Source organism: Geotrypetes seraphini, chromosome 2 (genome assembly GCF_902459505.1).
Source record: "Geotrypetes seraphini chromosome 2, aGeoSer1.1, whole genome shotgun sequence".
Classification (NCBI taxonomy): domain Eukaryota; kingdom Metazoa; phylum Chordata; class Amphibia; order Gymnophiona; family Dermophiidae; genus Geotrypetes; species Geotrypetes seraphini.
The window spans coordinates 73,194,538-73,200,537 of NC_047085.1; the positions used below are offsets into that span (position 1 = coordinate 73,194,538).

General features: G+C 40.6%; 1 protein-coding gene across 2 annotated transcripts in view; it reads right to left on the reverse strand.

Annotated features, from left to right (window-relative positions):
* PLEKHF2 (pleckstrin homology and FYVE domain containing 2) overlaps positions 1–5,550 on the reverse strand; it is a 55,652-nt gene extending 50,102 nt beyond the window's left edge. For both annotated transcript variants that reach the window (XM_033935161.1, XM_033935162.1), the window contains exons 1-2: positions 5,394–5,550; positions 4,882–4,979 (exon numbers count right to left, since the gene is read on the reverse strand). The gene's annotated coding sequence lies outside the window, so the exon portion shown is untranslated. The remainder of the gene's footprint in view (positions 1–4,881; positions 4,980–5,393) is intronic.
* Between the last annotated feature and the right edge of the window lie 450 nt (positions 5,551–6,000).

The following is a 6,000-nucleotide window of genomic DNA, read 5'->3' on the forward strand; positions in this document are numbered from 1 at the left end:
TGGGGTTCAAGAAGGGATTGAACAATTTTCTGAAGGAAAAGGGGATAGAGGGGTATAGATAAAAGATTGCTACACAGGTTCTGGACCTGTTGGGCCGCCGCGTGAGCAGATTGCTGGGCACGATGGACCTCTGGTCTGACCCAGCAGAGGCACTGCTAATGTTCTTATCTTTAAAATGATGTATTGACAAGAACCAATTTTTATTCTGAAATGAACTACTACTCAAGGACAGTGAATAGATTATAAAAGTGATTGGATTACAAACTTCCATATATTTTCAGAAAATTTGCCATCACATACACAATCTCAATATGCATACATCCCACCACTGTGTATTTGTCCCATAAATTCAAACTACGTTTAAAATATAGTCTCTGGGGGCGCTGCTGAGCCCGTGAGGAATGGCAGCGTGAGTCTAGAGCTCCTGCACCTGATATTTGTATTATGACATTCCGCTCATCATTAATCAACTTTCTCAAGTGAATAGCATCTTAAAGGGCACTTTAATATCTGCCACGTCTCTAGCTGCTTTGTGCCTTCAGCTACGATGTCGGAAAAGAAGATTAACAAACGACACAAACCTGAGCCGACCTCTCCGTCGAAGACTCCTCTCCCGGATCCGCCCGCGGTCAGTAACCGAGAACTACTGGCTGAACTTAAAGAGCTTAAAGATTTGCTATCGGACACGAAATCTGAAACGTCCGAAATTAATGAGAAGATTACTTCCCTGACAACGGAGCTCTCCCTCATGCAAACACGTGTCACAGCTCTGGAGACCAAAATGGAGGTGGCCACTAATAATATCAAAGAACAACAGAAATATTCTCTGCGGATCACAGCATTGGAGCGTGAGCTTGAAGATAGCAATAATCGCTCACGCAGAAGCAATTTCAGAATTCTTGGCGTTTCGGAAGAAATACCCGACCGTGATCTCATAAAATATTTATGTAATTGGATCAAACAGAATTCTTCTTTTTAAAGGGGTTAAAGCAGAAGACCTTCAGTGTGCACTTACGGCTCATCAGCTACAACGGGTCTTGAAACATATTCAAAAGGTATCTCCTAATATCACCCACTGGGAAATGCAATTGAAAATTGTTATGAGACTCTATATCCTGCCAGAGCGAGCAGCCCGAATGGGGATTACCCCGTCTCACTTGTGCCCAAAATGTGATCATGCTCATGCTTCCTTGGGTCACATGCTTTGGGCTTGCCCAAAAATTTTCCAGTTTTGGAGTCACCTGGGACATTATGTTATGCTGCTTTGGGGGAGGCGTTGGCTTCCGCAACCGAGAGCATTATTTGGATTTTACAATATTGCCACGCCTAAACCCAAGGGAATGTCTGCATTTATAACCAGAGTACTCTTGATGGGGAAGAAAGCCATTCTCACCAACTGGCTGTCTACTACTCCCCCGACTATGCTCAATGGAGATCCCTGATGATAATCCACGCAATGCTAGAGCGGAGACTGGTGGGAGATCTGGATCGTGGTCCGGGTCGTAGATTTCACCAGACCTGGGAATGTTTCTGGCAGGATCTCACTCCACATGCCCGTAGCAGACTCTTAAATATTTAGGAAGATTTCGGACTCTCAGTTTTTGTTATGGCATTGGACTCCGGGGGTGGGGAGGGTTGGGAAGGGGGGGTTGTTGCATTGTTCTTTCTTGGAATAAGTTACTGATTGTATTGTTTGTTTTCTGTTGGAACAATAAAAATCATTTGAACATAAAGGGGTTAAAGTCACTGCAGGAAAAGTGGATTAAGCTATCAGGGGACTATATTGAAAAATAAAACAAAAATTGTTTGAAAACTCTTTTCTTTCCTAATGAGGTAGATACATTATTGAATGCCCCTTGTAAATCCCAATAAAGTCTTCAGACCCTTTAACATTTTTTGTCAAAACAAAATTACAGTTCTACTTTTATTTTGAGGCCTGTTTCACCAGTCTACACAATATACACTACACTTTCAGCATGAAAAGACAATTACTTGTTGAATTTTTCTATAAGAAACCAAGTCTTCATAACCTATCGTCAAAACCCAACTTAAAAACAAGTTACGTTTTTAAAGCTGCTCTTAAATCAGATTTGTATGCAACACAGAACTTGTAGATTTTAAGATTCTTACTCTTACCTCTACTCCCAGCTGACAAAAGGGCCAACTGTCCCAGTGTTCCCTCTAAGGTACACTATGCACAATCACACACACTGTTCTTAATGTGGCCATGCATAATTCCTGAATCTGCTACAGGAGAAGTGTAGGAGTCTATGCCACTGGAACTACTGCTCAGTGAAATCAAATGAAGCCGCAATCGCATTCTTAAGTACAAGTCGTGTGCTGCCTAAAATCTTTCTTTAACTAATTTTTTTACTGTAAAAATCAACCTCACTTAAGTCAGGCATCTGTAACTAGGGGACTGCCTCTGTACTGAAAAATTATCCTATAATATAATAAGTCAAACCTATGTCCAATCATATTAGCTGATCTGAATATCCCCACGTATAGTTTCAAGCCATTGAATAAAGTTAATCTATTATGTTACTATGTAATGCTAGGCCCTGATGTAGATATACGCTAGTTATTCCTGATGCCTAATTTTAACAGGCTTTGCAATCGTTGCTCTGCCTCAATCCAGGCTTGCTACTGCAGGTGTTATCTAAAATAAGATCAGTAGCATGTAAGGTCTCTGTAGCACCCAGCCCTGCTGCTTGCATGAGCTTCCATAGTGAGGTGGCTAGGCACAACACAATCTCTCAGCACAAGAGGGACAGTAGGTTTTATGCTGAATTCTCTTTTGGATACAGCCATGTGCCACTGATTTTATTATATGAGAGCTGCGAGGTTAAGGTGGATTCCAAGAGAGGAGCACATGTAGGAAAGAGAAGGGAATCTCCCCCTCCCCCCTGGGTTGCCTTTAGATCTATGCTTCATATCCAGCCTTGCCTGAAGCAAAGGTCTAAAAATGTCAAACAAAGAGTTTACAAAAAACTCAGAGATAAAGTCATTCTAAAGGTAAAGTTAGGAGGTAGGCTATAAAAAAATGTCAGTATTTGAATATCCATTGGGATATGGTCAAGTCCATCACTAACAGTTTGGCACCACCAAACACCCTACTGTGACCAGGCCACCTCTCCAAATCAATAACTAGAAGGCCTAAAAACAATGATCTATGGCTGAGGAAAATGCTGACTGTTCAGCAGTTTCAAGACTGAATGGGAGAGCAGCAATAAGGAAGCCTCTACTGAAGTAAAACCATATGTGCAAAGAAACACTTAGGGATATTGCACACATGTGAGAGAAAGTTTTGAGGTCTGATCAAACCAAAGTGGAACTTTTTTGTCTCAGTGCTAAGTGATGTGTGTAATAAAACACTCCTATATGCTGTAAAATGTAATGATAGTAACACTGTAAAGATACTTTGCTGCTGCAAGGCATGCAGAACGAGGGAAAGACAGATGATGCCAAGTATAGGCAAATCCTGAAGGAAAACCTTCCAGTATACCATAGACCTAGGATTGGTAGAAGATTCGCCATCCAACAAGCCAAAGCACAAGCAACAATAGAGTGGTTTAGCAAAAAGAAAGAGAATACCCTCAAGTGGCCCAGAATCCACACCCAAATCCAAACCTGGTGAGTACATTTTAAAGTATATACAGAAGATAGGAATTCACTAGCTTCAATGTAATTAAGTGTGAGAGAGAAAGATACAGAGACACTCTCTTACCCTCCTTGTACAGAGACTGTGTTCTCTTTCCAGGTCCTTCTATATGTTTGATCACAGCAATAGAACTGAAATAATTTGTTTTCCAGGAAAAAAAAGTCTTAGGTGTTTTACTTTTGAAAAAGAGTCTATATTTCTTATTTATAATCACTCAGGTCACTTTTCATAAATTCAGATGGCAGGTCTTGAGATTTCAGTCATGCAACACTCCAGTGCATGCGATTTGGGGAAAGAGCTAGCCAGAGTAGCTCTGAAAGTCCTTGAAGTGCGTGCATGTCTTTGTCCATTGCAAATCTGGGGCAAAACTAAAGACATAAATCTAGGAATGAAAAAGCCTGAGTTATTCTGCCAAGAATAAGCAAAAACTGCACCATCCCTCTTTGCCAGTTTAATAACCAAAACTATTCTGAATTCATGGTTTTTATTGCTGTAAAAGGAGTTTCTATCAAATTTTGAATCAAGGAGTGGGAGAAGGAATAGTCTTAGGGGCAAAATTATGTAATATAAAGAAATATCAGTGAAATACAGTATGTTAATTGAACACTACCAATTGTAACTAGTTATATAGTGTTGTAAAATAGTTCATTCCTAAAAAATAAAAATAATATCAAGTCAAGGTGGAATGCAAGGTTTTGATTTTATTCTTCTCAAATATTTCTATAGTTGTTCTTTCACAATCGAAGTGTACAGTATGTTGGGCAGATGAATAATATAGATTTACTTCAATGCAAAAAGTGTGAACCCTCCATTGTTTTAGCTACAAATTTAGACTAAATAAGCCCTCAGACAGAAAATTATGTACTGCTTCTGAATGCAACTGGTATTGAACTACTACTGTACTGAGAAAAAGCATCAGCTAAATCCAAAATTCCATCCAATAATGTGAAAAATAAAATTTTTACAAGACCCATTTGTGTATATATTATACATTCCTCCTGCCAAGTACACAGTCAAAATGGCAATGGTCTACTCTTTTTTTTCTTTGATCCTTGACTAACACAACATACAAGTTCATACCCATCACTTGCCACTTGATTTTACACACGTCTTAGAAATTAACAGTCCAACCTGGATAATTGGATAAGCTTGCCTTTTTATATAGATCATTAGTAAAATACGTTTTCAGAGACGTTTTAACTTGTAGTGATGCTAGTTACCTTGTACGTTTCTTCTCAGCAATTATGTTCTTTCTCCTAATACTTCAATAAGTTCTAACAAAACATTAAGCTTCAAGAACCTAATGTCATGACCTACCCTGCAACACAAGAAATAGAGAGTAAAATTAATCAGTATCATAGAAGATAACGAAATAAGACAGATACAAGATAGATGAGACGATATATATAGCACTAAAACAAGACCAGAAGCCTGTCCTAACCTTTTATCTGTCGGGAGGGGGGGGGGGGAAACGCCACTGACAGAACTCAAAATTGGTAACGTTTAAGTAGGTACAAGTTGAGACAACACACATTTATTCACTACATTCCTTAGTAGAAGAAAAACAAGCCAATTCGATGAAGGGGAAAGTCAATCATGTTGTTTTCACTATATAACCGTTCAGAACTAATATAGGTATCGGAAAGCCCTGGCCCTCCCAACTTTTCAGGCGTTCTCCTTCACACTGTCCTATAAAGTACTACGTAAACAAGGGGAGGCACCGCACAGTTACCTGCGCTCCAGCGCTACCAGATAGGCGCGAGAATACTGCAACGTCGCCTCATAAGCACTTTGCCCACTAAAGCGAGCTTCTTTATTTTACCCCACCACTACAACTTCTTCGCACGACCACGGTTGTTATTGGAGTGTGGGGCGAGGGTGCCACCTTTCTGCGCGTGCGCCTAGACAAGGGGACGTCACAGCCTGAAAACTAACGGCTGCTTCCGGTTGTGCGGCCACTACTATTGCGCCTGCGCGTAGTCTCGTATAAAGAGGTGTTGATGGTTCTGCTCTAGGAGGAGGGTTGGTTTTGCTCGGTTGTTGTGACTTTCTTGTACTTCCTCCTCGTCAATCTACTGGTGTAGCTCAGTGGTTCCCAACCCTGTCCTGGAGGACCACCAAGCCAATCGGGTTTTCAGGCTAGCCCTAATGAATATGCATGGCTCAGATTTGCATGCCTCTCACTTCCATTATATGCAAATCTCTCTCATGCATATTCATTAGGGCTAGCCTGAAAACCCGATTGACCTGATGGTCCTCCAGGACAGGGTTGGGAACCACTGCTTGTAGCTTTTCCGTCTATAAACTGTGGAGATAATGCTAAACTGTAAAATTGAGAC